The 17,411-nt window shown below is 38.4% G+C and overlaps 1 protein-coding gene across 1 annotated transcript in view; it reads left to right on the forward strand.

Annotated features, from left to right (window-relative positions):
* Positions 1-17,411, forward strand: part of ATP8B4 (ATPase phospholipid transporting 8B4 (putative)) — a 370,299-nt gene that overhangs the window by 109,854 nt on the left and 243,034 nt on the right. The window lies entirely within an intron of this gene.

Here is a 17,411-nt window from a genome sequence, read left to right on the forward strand (position 1 = left end):
CCTTAATCTGTTACAAATTAAAACGTAACTCTATTCTATCTTCATGGCTCTTTTGTATATTCAGCAAATGCTTTTCTACTCACTCAGCTTCTGCTACAAATTTCTTTGGGGTTTCTTTTACGGAACATACATTTGTCATTGTCACTTTTCATTTCTCAGTCTAATACGCTTTAGAACCAGCACTCGATAAGGTCTTGTAGGTAGTAGATGTTTCAGAAGCACTTGATTGAATAATTTGGTAATTTCTAGGGAATAATGCTAAAAAGACGTCTATGTCAAGTGATACTAGTAAGAGTTTTGTAGTCTCCTGATAGCTGAAATTTGGAGTGAATTATCTACCATAATACACAATTTTAAATCATTTTTTAGTTGTTGCATCAATAAATATTTATAGAAACAGTTCTTGAATCTGAAATGCTTTTAAACAGATGCACTAACATGCAACCAACAGCAAAAACACTTCCAAAAAATTTAGTAGAGGTAAATTTCCAAACTTCCTCCCACTGTATTTTATTCTCTTTTTCTCTGTCCTTTTCTTGTTAATGATAACATGTGCAAAGTATATTTCTAAAGATGCACTTCAATCTGGTAGTCAGCCACCATGATCAATGATTTTTAATCATTGGATATTGAAAAGAATATATTTTTTAAAGGGAAAATCATCAAATGAACTAATTATACATGAGGGAAAATTCTAAGAAATTATAAAAAATCAAGAGGCACTAGGTAGCCTAGAATACTAAGTGGTAAGATTGAAATAATTAACCTCTTTCCATAACTACAATGATGACTGATGGCTAATAACCTAATGTATAATATGTGTACACACACACATAATTTTTCATTATTATCTTGTGGGGTAGGTTGTTAATTTTAGAAAACAGTGTTACATGTGCAGTGAAGAAAAATGATCTTAATCTAAACCATATCTACAGAGATAAAGCCTTGGATTTGAATAAGCTGGAAAGTATGATTCTACTGTGACATGGATGAAGCATGAAGATGCCAGGAACCATCTGGTTCATTTTCAGTGTTGGCAGGTTTTGAATAGTTGCCACCGTAGTGTGGTGTTTAAATTATGAGCTTTGTACTCAGAGAGACTCAGAGTTTAGATCTGCTGCTTAATAATTCTGTGATCTTAGGCAAGTTCTTAACCCTTGTGTCAGATTCCTCATGTGTAAAGTGGGGTAATAATTAGATCTTTTGCATGGGTAGAGTGGTTATGAAGGTTAAATGAGGTAATGTAAAATGCTTGAGGCAATGCCTAGTGTATTGTTAGCATTCTTCACTGATCCTCTTTATTTCTTGAAGAAGTGGTCACTCTATGTAAACTAATGTAGTGTGTGGCTTTGAAAGCAGTGCTGTTGCGTATCTTGACTTTCTCAGCTCTTGCAGTTCTGCCCAGATATTAGATATGACATTAATATGATTTCCCAAGGAACATTTGATAATCAGTCTTGTTACTTTGAAATAACATCTCCTAACAAATGAATTAAAAATACCTGCAATTACATAAGGAATTTTAAATAATGGCTCTAGCATATCTTTTAATTTCTATCAAATTCCCACTTAGATTTTGTGACAATACGTGGGCAGTGAGAGATATTGGTGCCTTTACCTGGAGACCAGGGAATAATCCATTCACTTAGATATTCAGAAACTTGATGACCATATGTCTTCCATACATGCTAGATATTAGTACTAGTATTATACTTTCTTGGAGTTTCATTTATCTTCTTGTTGATTCCTTATGAGGTGGTATCTCCTTGTAATCTAATATGGTGTGATGTTTTGAAAAGTATTGTTGCTGATCTTGTACAGTTGGTGGGAGAAGCACATATAATTGGGAATGGCAATATTCTTTATGATGCAATGAAAAATCAAGCAAGATTTTCCATTTGAAAGATCATCCACTACTGTGGGCTCCCCTCGGGCATGGATCATTTCTCTTGATCAGATTTGTGTCCCTTGATCTAGCACAATTTTCAAATTGAGCAGTAACAAGCATCCTTGTTGAGAGGACAATCTACCAGAGGAGCTTGTTCTGCCATATTTTGCTGAATCCCATCACTAGTCAATGCCAGCAGCTGGGTTGGTGGTTTCTGTAGAATGTGCTCAGGCTATAAATATGGCTTTATTCTTAAAGCTGGAGAAATAAAATGGGCTCAGATCTGAGATAGCACAGGTTACTTGCAAGTCCTCCTTTGGAAGTGGTAATTGTAAACACTTCTGTTGAGGCTGTGCCCACCCTGAGCTCCTATGAGGTATTCTAAGGGCTTGTACCTGCCATTTTCTTCAGAGCACTGTCCTTGGCCCCAGTAACTGATTAGTGCATGAGTATGAAAGAACAGCTCCCCTGACTCAAATTGGACAACTCTGAGGTATAACTGGCATTTCAGAGCACCCCTCAAGATCAAACTGAGGATGGGACTTTGCCTGCAGTCTGAGCTTGGCTTCTTCCCATCTCCCTCACCTGTTTCTCCCAGAAGTGCTTAATGAACCACTTGCATGTGAACTCTCATCTCAGGATCTGCTTCTGGGAAACTCAATTATTGCACCCATAATCCCTTGGCAATATTAATGGAAATCAGGAAACACTAAGAAAGTGCCTTTGGGCCTATCCTTGACACTTGAAGTCACAATCCAGGAATAAGGGTAAAAAGCCTGGAAGGAATTGAGGCCCCAGAAGTCCACCTATCGCTGGGAGCAGGTGTCAAACTTGAATGGCACTGCTAGGTACTTGTGACTTTCTCCATGTGCTCCTGGCAAATAGTCTTTGGATAGAAGTGTTCATGTTAGTACTGGAGCCATCGACTTGTCCTGGAGGGAACAGAGGCATGGTCAGCCTCAGGGAGTAGGTACTTGAGGGGAAGGGGATGGGATGAAAGGAGACTTCAAGACCTGGGTCCCATCAGTTATGTCAGTGACTGCTGTGTGTCTTTTGCAATTCATTTCTCTTCTGGACTTCAGGTTCCCTTTCTGTGTTCAGAGGTGAGGAAGGTGAGTACCTACATTCAGATTCAACAAATATTTATTGAGCAACTGTCATGCAGGTGACTCAGCACTGCCATATTTAACTCTCTTAAAACTCCAAGGTGTAGGTAATAAAAAAAAAAAAAAAAACCCAGTGCCGTGGGTAATAGTGTCCCCATTTTAAAGATGAAGAGATTAAGGACCAGAAAGATGAGCGATTAGCCCAGGGTCCCATGGCAAATAAAACTCTAAATTAGAACTCTTCTACCCACTCATGATGCAATGTGTAAGTGTGGACTTTGTGGTCTGATCATGTCTTCACTGTTTATTTTGTTTGAAAGGTTTTGTATATAATTACATAAATATAAACTTAATTATATAATATATGTAATTTATCTATATGTAATATTAAATATTAAGAAAAAATTATTATTATTTTTTTTTTCTTAATATTTACCTAAGGGGTTCTGATGGTGAACAGTTAAACACTTGGCTGCTAACCTAAAGGCTGGTGGTTTGACCCCACCCAGTGATTCCATGGAAGAAAGATTACAGCCTAGAAAACCTTATGGGGCAGTTCTCTGCTGTCACATGGGGTCACTATGAGTCGAAATCAACTCAATAGCACTTAACAAGAATAATATTTACCAATGTGTAATACATATACATGGAGCCCTGGTGGCATAGTGGTTTAGAGCCCTGCTACTAACCAAAATATCAGCAGTTCAAATCCCCAACTGCTACTTGGAAACCCTATGGGGCAGCTCTATTCTGTTGTACAGTGTCACTATGAGGCAGAATTGACTCAACAGCAGTGGGTTTGGGTGTATTATTATTATTATTGTATCTCTATCCCTTCTGCCACCACCCTGGTTCAAGCGCTCCCTTCTCCTCATCCATCCCCCTCCCTGCTCTGACACCAGCCTAGTGGCATTCAATACTATCATGCCTCCTAAGCCAGGAAATCACAGCCCCAGTTTGGAGGCATCTGCCCCTTTGCCCAGCCACTGGCACAGAAGGCCCACGGGCTTGCAGTGCCTTCCACCCCCTCTGATCACCCACACCAGTGCCTTGCTATGTCACCACAGCACATCCACATTGGCATAAGGTGGGCATAGTTCTCAGCTGAAGCCCATTTTTACCCATAGCAGCCAAGTGGGAGCTGCAGATATGTGACATTTGACACTGCCCTGCCCCTAAGCCTATAGCTCTCAATCCAGTCTGAGGTGCCTGCCCCTTAGCCTAGCAGCTGGCATAGGGAGTCCACAGACTTGCAGCACCCTTCAACACTGCTGATCACCCACACAAGTGCCTTGCTGGCTGACCCACCACAGCATGTCCTCATTAGGACAAAGCAGGCAGAGTTTCCAGCTGAAGCCCATTTTCACATGTAGCAGCCAAGTGAGAGCTGCTGATTTATGGCATTCAACAAGGCCGCATCCCTTAAGCTAGTAGCTCTCCACCAGTATGAGGCACATGCTCCTATGCCCTGCCACTGGTGCAAGGGGTCCACAGACTTGCAGCACCATTCACTTCCTCCCATCACCTGCACCAGTGTCTTACTGACTGGGCTGGCACAGCACATCCTTATTAGCTCAAGGTGGGGAGGGCACCCAACTGAAGCCCACTTGCAGCAGGCAAGTGGGAGCTGCAGGTCTGTGGAATTCACCCCCCCCAGAAGGGGCTTCAACCACACACATGGGGGGCTTGAGGGCCAGTGGTACCACTCACTATATCCAGCCACCCATGATGGGGACCTGAGAATCAGTGGTGCCCTCCAATCCTTCCAGCCAATGGCACCAGGCATCCAAGGATTGCCTGCACTAACCACCCCCCACTATGCGCTTTAGCAGACAGGGGCACACCCTCCATCCTGGCACCCGGGGGTGGCCAACAGCCCCCTGCCTTGACACCCGCATCACCCCCCACTGCAACCAGAGAACTGTGCCTGCTCCAAACACCTCCATGCAGCCCTGCCTACCCAGGACTGTGAGTGAGACTCTCCACACCACACACTCAGTGACTGATGACCCAGACAATTTCATCCTGACCATCTGGCAAGCAGTGGAGCGCACACACAACACCCAACCTAACGACCAGGTAGAACAACCTCTGCACCCGTGGCCAGATGACCAGCAGGACAGATACGTCACCTCACCAAAAATGCCACCTACAGCCTCAGTAGCCCCACTAGGACAGTGAACAGAATCCTGGGTTCACATACCTAGTAGTTGCTTTGCCCATTTGGAAACAGGAGGTGAGAGCTCTAATGTAGCCAGGTTAATGACCAAAGTAGCACATATCCCCAGCCTTCTTGGATACATCAAAACAAAACAAAACAAAACAAAAATTCAGGAAGCAGTAAACAAATACACAATAAATAAAAAAATATAATAACTTCTTAATGTCTCGGAGACAACAGTCAATATCAAATCACATAAAGAAACAGGACAAGATGGCTCCAGCAAGTGACCAAAATACAGAACCAGAAAACCTTTTGAAGGAAGATTGGCAACAGAACTACCTGATAAAGAATTAAAAAAAAAAAAAAAAACAACTAATATACAGTGTTCTACAAGAAATCAAGAAGGAGATCATGGAATACACAGACAAAATCAAGCAACAAACAGACAAAGCAATAGAAAAATTCAGGAAAACAATACAAAAACAAAATGACAGAATAAATAGGCTACTCAACTCCACCCCACCCCACCCCCAAAAAACCCACTGCCTTTGAGTCAATTTTGACTCATAGCGACCCTATAGGAGAAAGTAGAACTGCCCCAATAGTTTCCAAGGAGCACCTGGTGGATTTGAACTGCTGACCTTTTGGTTAGCAGCTATAGCTCCTAACCACTGTGCCACCAGGGTTTCCAAATAGGCTACTAGAAACCATAAAAACAACAATTAAAATTCAAAAGATTAGCAATAAAATTTCAGAATTAGACAACTCAATAGTTTATAGGAGCAGAATGTAGAGAGTGGAAGTCAGAATTAATGAGATTGAAGATAAATCCCTTGACACCAATTTGTCTGAGGAAAAAATCAGAAAAAAGAGCGAAGAAAAACAAAGAAAGCCTAAGAATTATGTGGGATACTATCAACAGGAAAAACCTACGAGTGATTGGAGTTCCAGAACAGAAGAATGTAATGGAAAACACAGAGAGAATTGTTGAATATTTGCTGATGGAAAACTTCCCTAATATCATGAAAGATGAGAACATATCTATCCAAAAAGCTTAATGAACTCCATACAGGATAGACCCCAAAAGAAAGTCACCAAGACATATCATAATCAAACGTGCCAAAACCAAAGACAAAAAAGAATCCTGAGAGTGGCTAGGGATAAACAAAAAGTCACCTGCAAAAGAGAACCAATAAGACTAAGCTTTGGTTACTCAGCAGAAACCATGCAGGCAAGAAAGCGATGAGTTGGCATTAAAAAAACCATGATGGAAAAAAAAAAAATGCCAGCCAAGAATTATATATCCAGGAAAATTATTTCTCAAATACGATGGCAGAATTAGGTCATTTGCAGATAAACAAATTAAGGGAATATAAAACCAGACCAAAATTACAAGAAATATTAAGGGGAGCCCTCTGGTTAGAGACCCAACAACATCAGACAACAATGCAAGACTTGGGCACAGGACAAACCAACCAGATACCAACCCAGATAGGGAGTTCATAAAAACCGAACAAAGCTAAAAGGCTGAAAATAGGGAACCAGAGACATCGACATGTAAATGATGACAATGTCAAAAAAATGAGGGAATAATGATGTACTCATAGAACTTCCATATGGAGAGGAAGTCAAGGCAATATCAAGAAACAAAAGACTGGCTTAAACTTAGAAAAATAAAGGTAAATTTCAAGGTAACCACAAAGGAAGCTAACAAATCTACTCATCAAAATAAAATATAAAAACATAAAGACTCAACAAACACAAAATCAACAATAATGAAAGAGATAAAAAGAAATCCATAAACAAAAAGAACTCAGCACAGAAAATTAAGTGGAAAAAAGAAACTGCCAATACCAAAAAATAAATAAATGACAGCAGTAAACTCATACCTATCAATAATTACACTGAATGTAAAAGGCTTAATAAAGAGACAGAGATTGGCAGAATGGATTAAAAAAAAAAAATTATATACTGACTACAAGAGGCACACCTTAGACACAAAGACAGAAACTAAAACTCAAAGGATGGAAAAAATATATCAAACAATAACCAAAAAGGTGCAAGAGTGGCAATACTAATCTCCAATAAAATAGATATTAAAGAAAAATCCATCATAAAAGATAAGGAAGGACACTACATAATAATTTAAAGGTCAATACACTAGGAGGACATAACCAAAATAAATACATACATGCCAAATGACTTGGCTCCAAAATATGTAAAACAAACTCTAAGAGCACTGAAAAGAGAAATAGACAGTTCAACAATAATAGTAGGAGACTTCAACACAACACTTTCCTTGAAGGATAGAACATCTAGAAAGAACCTCAATAAAGAAAATGCCACATTCAACCGACTTGACCTCATAGACATATACAGAACACTCCACCCAGTAGCAGCAAAGTATACAGTCTCCGGAATAGACCACGCATTAGGCCAGAAAGCAAGCCTGATAAAAAAAACATTGAAATAATACAAAGCATCTTCTCTGATCATAATGCCATAAAAGTAGAAATTAATAAAGGAAGAGCAAGGAAAAAAAATCAAATATAAACTGAACAACACCTTGCTTAAAAACTACTGGGTAATAGAAGAAATCAAGAATGGAATTTAAAAAATCATAGAATGAAAACACATCTTACCAAAACCTTTGGGACACAGCAAAAGCAGTGCTTAAAAGAAGTCAGTTCATAGCAATAAACACACATATCAAAATAAATAAATAAATAAAGGTCCCAAATCAAAACATTAACCCTACACCTTGAGCAAATAGAAAGAGAGCAGCAAAAGGAGCCCACATGCGCCAGAAGGAAGAAAATCATAATAGAGCAGAAATAAATGAAATAGAAAACAGCAAAACAATAGAAACAATCAACAAGACCAAAATTTTGTTCTTTGAAAAGATCACCAAAATTGACAAACCACTGGCCAAACTGACAAAAGAAAAACAGGAGAGAATGCAAATAACCTGAATAAAAAATGAGACAGATGATAACACAATAGACCCAACTGAAATAAAAAGGATCATAGCAGAATATGATGAAAAACTATATTCCAATAAATTTGAAAGCCTAGAGGAAATGGACAAATTTCTAGAAACATACTACCTACCTGAACTAACACAAACCAAGGTAGAAAAACTAAACAGAATCCTAACAAAAGAAGAGACTGAAGAGGTAATAAGAAAAAATCCCAACAAGAGGAACAAAAAAAGCCCTGGCTCAGATGGCTTCACTGGAGAATTCTACCAAACTTACAGAGAAGAGCTCACACCAGTACTAATTAAACTATTTCAGAACATAAGGAAGGAATACTACTGAATTCATTCTATGAAGCCAGCATAACACTGATACCAAAGCCAGGCAAAGATACCACAAAAAAAGAAAACTACAGACCAATATCCCTCTTAGACATACATGCAAAAATTCTCAACAAAATTCTAGCAAATAGAATTCAACAGCATAGCAATATATATATATATATATATATATATATATATATATATATATATATATATATATATATATCATGACTAAGTGGGATTCATACCAGTTATGCAGGGATGGTTCAACATTAGAAAACCAATCAACGTAATCCACCACATAATAAAACAAAAGAAAAGAATCACATGAACTCCTCAATTGATGCAGAAAAGATATTTGACAAAGTCCAACAACTATTCCTGTTAAAAATTCTCAGCAAAATAGGGATAGGAAGGAAATTCCTCAACATATTTAAGGGTATTTATACAAAACTAACAGCCAGCATTATTCTCAATAGGAAGAGACTGAAAGTATTCCCCTTGATAACAGGAACTAGACAAGGATGCCCTTTATCACCATTCTTATTCAACATTGTGCTGGAAGTTCTAGCTAGAGCAATAAGAGAAGAAAAAGAAAAAAAAGGGAATCCAAATTGGTATGGAAGATGTAAAACTATCTCTATTCACAGAAGATGTGATCTTGTATACGGAAAACCCCAAGGCTCCTGGAACTAATAGAAGACCTCAGCAAAGTAGCAGAATACAAGATTAACATACAAAAATCAGTTGGATTTCTCTACACGAAGAGAACTTCGAAAAGTAAATCATCAAATCAATACAATTTACAATAGACCCCAAGAAGATAAAATACATAGGAATAAATTTAAGCAGGGACATAAAAGAACTATAAAAAGAAAACTACAAAACAGTACTTCAAGAAACCAAAAAAGACCCACATAAGTGGAAAAGCATACCATGCTCATGGATAGGAAGACTCAACATTGTGAAAATGTCAATTCTGCTCAAAGCCATCTACAGATACAATGCAATCTTGATCTAAATTCCAACAGCCTTTTTTTTAACAAAGTGGAGAAACAAGTCACCAACTTTATATAGAAAGGGGAGAGGCCCCAGATAAGTAAAGCATTATTGAAGAAGAACAAAGCAGGAAGCCTCACACTACCTGATCTCAGCCACGGTAGTCAAAACAGCTTGGTACTGGTACAACAACAGACACATAGGCTGAAGGAACAGAATTGAGAACCAAGGCAAAAAGCCATCCATCTGTGAACACCTGATATTTGACAAAGGGCTAAAGTCTGTTAAATGGGGAAAAGACAGTCTAACAAATGGTGCTGGTATAACTAGATGTCCCTTTGTAAAAAGATGAAAGAAGATCCATACCTCACACCATACACAAAAACTAACTCAAAATGGATAAAAGGCCTAAATATAAAACCTAAAATGATAAATATCATGGAAGACAAAAATAGGGATAATGCTAGGGGCCCTAATACATGGCATAAGTAGTATACAAACCATAGCTAAGAATGCATGAACACCAGAGGAGGAATTAAATACTTATCAATTCCAGTTTATCACAAGCCTTCACCAAAAGAATAAAAAGAGAACCTACAGACTGGGAAAAAAAAATTGTTTATGACATATCTGACAAAGGTATAATCTCTAAAATCTACAAAATGCTTCAACACCTCAACAACAAAAAGACATTTAATCCATTAAAAAATGGACAAAGGAGAGGTGGGCCCAAGATGGTGGAGTAGTCAGATGCTTCCGTTGGTCCCTCTTACAACAAAGACCTGAAAAAAACAAGTGAATTGATTATATATATGCCAAGCTAGGAGCCCTGAACATCAAAGGCAAAGTTAAGAAACTGGACTGAGCAGCAGGGGGAGAGAGAGAAGCCTCAGAAGCAGCAAGGAGTTGCCAAATCTGACTTGGTTGGAAACAGCACCCCTCAGCCCTGATCCTTTGGCGTGACCATGGCAGAGCTGGCGGTAGTGTTCAGGATGTGGTTTCCTCAGCCACAGAGAGCAAGTGTCATGGAGTCCACTCACGTCTCTGGAATCAGTGAAGAACAGCACTCTAGGCAAAAGTTAAGTGCTTCTGTCTAATTTACTGGGTGGGTCAAAAAGCACCCGTCTCGAAAGGACTCTCTCCCATTTATCTGATACCTCCTCCCTCTGCCCCAGGCCTCAAGCTGGCTTCAGTGGCTGTCAATTTCTCTGGGCCTGAGATAGGTTCTGTTGTGTGTCCTGAGCTATTCTTCCAGCCTTGGAAAAGGAACAAACTAACAAATGCGGAAAAATCATCCGCCAGTTCCCCTAAGCTGGGAACTCAGGGCAGAAGTGGCTCCCATCAGATACAAGTGGGACACGGACTTTGACTGCCTTTCACCCCTGCATGGACTCCTGTGGGCTCATTTCAGCAGCTTAGGCCCTTGTTAGCTCAGTGCAAGGGGGTAGGTGCCTGAGGTCTGACTTTAACTGTTTCCACTGCACAGTGGAGAGGCCAATTTTTGACATTTGACACTGCTCTGTCTATTAAGTAGGGTCCTCATCTACCCACATCGGGGCCTGAGGACTGGTGGCTCCACCAAAGCCATTTAGCCACCCACAACAGAGGTCCAGGGGTAAGTGGTGCCTAACAGACCTTATAGCTAAAAGCACTGGGTGCCCATGGTCTGGCTGCAGAGCACATCCATCTGTGAACTCTAAGGAACAGGGATGTGCTTTCCCCACAGACACTCGGGGAATGGTTGTTAGCCCCCTGCCTCACTGAGCGTGACCCCCTACTGCAACCATATACCTGTGCTTACATCAATCACCGCTGATCCTCTAAGATCATAGGTGAGAGCTGGCACCACACACTTGGTGACCGACAACCTAGACACCTGAGCTGAGTCCATACAAGAAAAGTGAATGGACTCCTAAGCTCACATACCTGGTAACAACTCTAGCCATCTGGTGACAGGACATTAGAGTTTCAAAGGCACCAATAATCAAGCTACCTCACTCGAGTAGTCTATTTGGGTATATTAAAATAAAACAAAGCAAGAAGCAAGGATACAGTAAGCAAATATAAAATAAAGAAATGCAATAACTTACAGATGGCTCGGGGACAACAGTCAATATCAAATCGCATAAAGAAGCAGACCGTGATCACTTCAAGAAATTCCTGAAAGAATCAAGGAATCTTCTGGATGAACAGAGTTTCCTGGAATTACCTGAGGTAGAATACAAAAGATTAATATACAGAACTCTTCAAGAGATCAGGCAAAATGCAGAACAAGTCAAGGAACACACAGATTAAGCAGTTGAGGAAATTAAGGTTATTCAAGAGCAGAATGAAAAATGTAATAGGCTGCAAGCATCCATATAGAGACAGCAATCAGGGCCTCAGAAGATTAACAATAAAATTTCAGAATTAGAGAACTCAATAGAAAGTCAGAGGAGCAGAACTGAGAAACTGGAAGTCAGAATTAGTGAAATGGAAGATAGAAGACCTGGCACCAATATATTCAAAGAAAAATCAGATAAAAGCATTTAAAAAAATGAAGAAACCCTCAGAATCATGTAGCACTCTATCGAGAGAAATAACCTACGAGTTACTGGAGTACCAGAACAGGGAGGGATAACAGAGAATACAGAGAGAATTGTTGAAGATCTGTTGGCAGAAAACTTCCCTGATATTCTGAAAGATGAGAAGATATCTCTCCAAGAAGCTCATCTAACCCCACATAAGGTAGATCCCAAAAGAAAGTCACCAAGACATATTATAATCAAACTTGCCAGAACCAAAGATAAAGGCAGAATTTTAACAGTGGTTAGGTATAAACGAAAAGTAAGAACAAGCTCAGAATACTCGGCAGAAACCATGCAGGCAAGAAGGCAATGGGATGACATATATAAAGCATTGAAGGAAAAAAATTGCCAGCAAAGAATCATATATCCAGGAAAACTGCATCTCAAATATGAAGGCAAAATTAGGACATTTCCAGATAAACAGAAGTTTATGGAATTTACAAAAACCAAACTAAAACTACAAGAAATATTAGAGGAAATTCTCTAGTTAGAAAATCAGTAACATCAGCTAACAACCCAAGACTAGAACACAGGGCAGAGCAACCACATATCAACTCAGATAGGGAAATCACAAAATAAATCAAGATAAAAGAAGCTAAAAACAGGAAAACAGTGATGTCATTATGTAAAAGATGACAACATTAAATTAATAAAGAAGGACTAAAAAACATAGTCATAGACCTTATGTATGGCGAGGAAGTCAAGACGATATACATAAGATTAAAGTTTGGTTTAAACTTAGAAAAATAGGGGTAAATATTAAAGTAATTGCAAAGGAGACTAACAGTCCTAAAAAAAAACCCTACACATCAAAATAAAATGCAAGAACAACCTAAAGACTCAGCAAAAACAAAATCAACAACAACAAAAAAGAGGAAAAGGCAATATATAAAGAAAAACTACTCAGCACAAAAATTTAAATGGAAAAAAAGAAACTGTCAACAACACACAAAAAAGACATCAAAATGACAGTACTAAACTCATAAAAAATTTTTTTATACCTATCTATAATTATACTGAATGTAAATTGACTACACCAATAAAGAGACAGAGAGTGGCAGAATGGATAAAAAATAAAATAAAATAAATAAAAACATTATCAGTCTATGTGCTGCCTACAAGAGTCATACCTTAGACTTAAAAACACAAACAAACTGCCTTGGTCATCTAGTGCTGCTATAACAGAAATACTGCAAGTGGATGACTTTAACAAAGAGAAATTTATTTCCTCACAGTAAAGTAGGCTAAAAGTCCAAATTCAGGGTATCAGCTCCAGGGGAAGGCATTCTCTCTCTGTCAGCTCTGGAGGAAGGTCCTTGTCCTCAACTTCCCTGGTCGAGAAGCTTCTCAGGCACAGGGACCCTGGGTCCAAAGGATGTGCTCTGCTCCTGGTATTCCTTCCTTGGTGGTATGAGGTCCCCAACTCTCTGTATGCTTCTCTTTCCTTTTATCTCTTGAGAGATAAAAGGTAGTGCAGGGCACATCCCAGGGAAACTCCCTTTACATTGGATCAGGGAGGTGACCTGAGTAAGGGTGGTGTTACAATACCACCCTATTCCTCTTAACATAAAATTACAATCACAAAATGGAGGACAACCACACAATACTGGGAATCATGGCCTAATAAAGTTGATACACACAGTTTTTGGGGGACATAATTCAATCCATGACACAAACAAAAACTCAAAGGATGGAAAAAATATATTAAGCAAACAACAATCAAAAAAGAGCAGGAGTGGCAAAATTAATTTTTGACAAAATAGACTTTAAAGTAAAATCCACCATAAAGGATAAGGAAGAACACTATATAATGATTAAAGGGACAATATACCAGGACGATATAACCATATTAAATATTTATGCACCCAATGACAGGGCTGCAAGATACATGAAACAAACTTTAACAGCTTTGAAAAGTGAGATAGTCAGGTCCACAATAATAGTAGGAGACTTCAACACACCATTTTCACTGAAGGACAGGACATCCAGAAAGAAGCTCAATAAAGACACAGAAGATCTAAATGCCGCAATTAACCAGCTTGACCTCATAGACATATACAGAACACTCCATCCAACAGCAACCAAGTGTACTTTTTTTTCATATGCACATGGAACATTCTCTAGAACAGACCACATATTAGGTCATAAAGCAAGCCTTAACAGAATCCAAAACATTGAAACATTACAAAGCATCTTCTCTGATCATAAAGCCATAAAAGTAGCAATCAATAACAGAAAAAGCAGGGAAAAGAAATCAAACATGTGGAAACTGAACAACACATTGCTAAAAAACTACTGGGTTATAGAAAAAATTAAGGATGGAATAAAGAAATTCATGGAACCAAATGAGAATGGAAACACCTCCTATCAGAACATTTGGAACACAGTTAAAGCAGTCCTCAGAAGTCAATTTATAGCAATAAATGCACACATACAAAAAGAAGGAAGGGCCAAAATCAAAGAATTATCCCTACAGCTTGATCAAATACAGAGTAACAAAAGAAATCCTCAGGCATCAGAAGAAAGCAAATAAAAAAAATTAGAGCAAAATTAAATGAAATAGAGAACACAAAACAATTGAAAGAGTTAACAAGACTAAAAGCTGGTTCTTGAAAAGATTAATAAAATTGACAAACAATTCGCCAGAATGACAAAAGAAAAGCAGGAGACAAAGCAAATAACCCAAATAAGAAATGAGATGGGTGGTATTATAACAGGCCCAACTGAAATTAAAGGAATCATATCAGATTACTGTGAAAAACTGTACTCTAGCAAATTTGAAAACCTAGAAGAAACTGGATGAATTCCTAGAAACACACTAACCTACTTAAACTAACACGATCAGAAGTAGAACAACTAAATAGACCCATAACAAAACAAGAGATTGAAAAGGTAATCCAAAAACTCCCAAGAAAAAAAAGCCCTGGCCCAGACGGCTTCACTGCAGAGTTCTATCAAACTTTCAGAGAAGAGTTAACACCACTACTACTAAAGGTATTTCAGAGCATAGAAAAGGACAGAATGCTCCCAAACTCATTCTATGAAGCCAGCATATCCCTGATACCAAAACCAGGTAAAGACACCACACACACAAAAAAAGAAATTTATAGACCTATATCCCTCATGAACTTAGATGCAAAAATCCTCAACAAAATTCTAGCGAATAGAATTCAACAACATATCAAAAAAAAAAAAAATTCACCATGACCTAGTGGGATTCATACCAGGTATGCAGGGATGGTTCAACATTAGAAAAACAATTAATGTAATCCATCATATAAATAAAACAAAAGACAAGATCCACATGGTCTTATCAATTGATGCAGAAACGGCATTTGACAAAGGCCCATACCCATTCATGATAAAAACTCTCAGCAAAATAGGAATAGAAGGAAAAATCCTCAACATAATAAAGGGCATTTATACAAAGCTGGCAACAGGGGTTTTAGGTTATACAAAGCCAACAGCCAACATCATCCTCAATGGAGAGAGAGTCTGAAAGCATTTTCCTCTTGAGGATGGGAACCAGACATGGATGCCCCTAATCACCATTCTTATTCAACATTGTGCTGGAGGTCCTAGCCAGAGCAATTAGGCTAGATAAAGAAATAAAGGGCATTCAAATTGGCAAAGAAGAAGTAAAGGTATCTCTATTTGCAGATGACATGATCTTATACACAGAAAACCCTAATGAATCATCAAGAAAACTACTGAAAATAATAAAAGAGTTCAGCAGAGTATCAGGATACAAGATAAATATACAAAAATCAGTTGGATTCCTCTACACCAACAAAGAGAACATTGAAGAGGAAATCAGCAAATCAATAGTTTACAGGGGCCCCCAAGAAGATAAAATACTTAGGAATAAATCTTACCAGAGATGTGAAAGACCTATACATAGAAAACTACGAGACATTAATACAAGAAACCAAAAGAGACCAACATATGTGGAAAAATGTATCTTGATCATGGATGGAAGAGTCAATATTATGAAAATGTCTATTCTACACAAAGCAATGTATAGATACAAAGCAATTCCTATCCGATTACCAATGACCTTTTTTAATGAGATGGAGAAACAAATCACCAACTTCATATGGAAGGGAATGAGGCCTCCAATAAGTAAAGCAGTACTGAAAAAGAAAAACAAAGTGGGAGGCCTCACACTACCCGATTTTAGAACGTATTACTGCCACAGTAGTCAAAATAGCCTGGTACTAGAACAACAGCAGATACATAGACCAATGGAACAGAATTGAGAACCCAGACATAAATCCATCTGGATACGAACAGCTGATATTTGACAAAGGCCCAAAGTCTGTTAAAAGGAGAAAAGAGTCTCTTCAACAAATGACGCTGGCTTAACTGGATATTCATCTGCAAAAAAATCAAACAAGACCCATACATCACACCATGCATAAAACAAACTGAAAATGGACCAAAGACCTAAATATAAGATCATGGAAGAAAAAATATACATGGCATAAACACTATACACAACATTACTAACAATGCACAAACACCAGAAGGGAATCTAGATAACTGGGAGCCCCTAAAAATCGAACACTTATGCTCATCCAAAGACTTCACCAAAACAGTAAAAAGATTACCTATAGACTGGGAAAAAGTTTTGGTTATGGCAATTCCGATCAACATCTGATCTCTAAAATCTACATGATACTGCAAAAACTCAACAACAAATAGACCAATAACCCAATAAAAAATGGGCAAAGGATAGGAACAGACACTTCACCAAAGAAGACATTCCGGTGGCTAACAGATATACGAGGAAATGCTCACCATCATTAGCCATTAGAGAAATGCAATCAAAACTACAATGAGATACCATCTCACCTCAACAAGGATGGCATTAATCCAAAAAACACAAAATAAGAAATGCTGGAGAGGTTGTGGAGAGACTGGAACACTTATACACTGCTGATGGGAACGTAAAATATTTCAACCACTTTGGAAATCGATTTGGCGCGTCCTTTAAAAAGCTAGAAATAGAACTACCATAGGATCCAGCAATTCCACTCCTTGAAATATATCCTAGAGAAATAAGAGCCCTCACACGAACAGATATATACACACCCATGTTCATTGCAGCACTGTTTACAATAGGAAAAAGATGGAAGCATCCAAGGTGCCCATCAATGGATGCATAGATAAATAAATTATGGTATATTCACATAACGGAATCTTACTCAGTAATTAAGAACCAGGATGACTCTGTGAAACATCTCATACGTGGAGGAATTTGTAAGACATTATGCTGAGTGAAATTAGTTGCAAAACAAATATTGTATGAGACCACTATTATAAGAAATCAAGAAAATAAACAGAGAAGAAAATACTCTTTGATGGTTACAAGGGTGGGGAGGAA

The sequence above is a fragment of the Elephas maximus genome, chromosome 10 (assembly GCF_024166365.1).
Source record: "Elephas maximus indicus isolate mEleMax1 chromosome 10, mEleMax1 primary haplotype, whole genome shotgun sequence".
NCBI lineage: Eukaryota > Metazoa > Chordata > Mammalia > Proboscidea > Elephantidae > Elephas > Elephas maximus.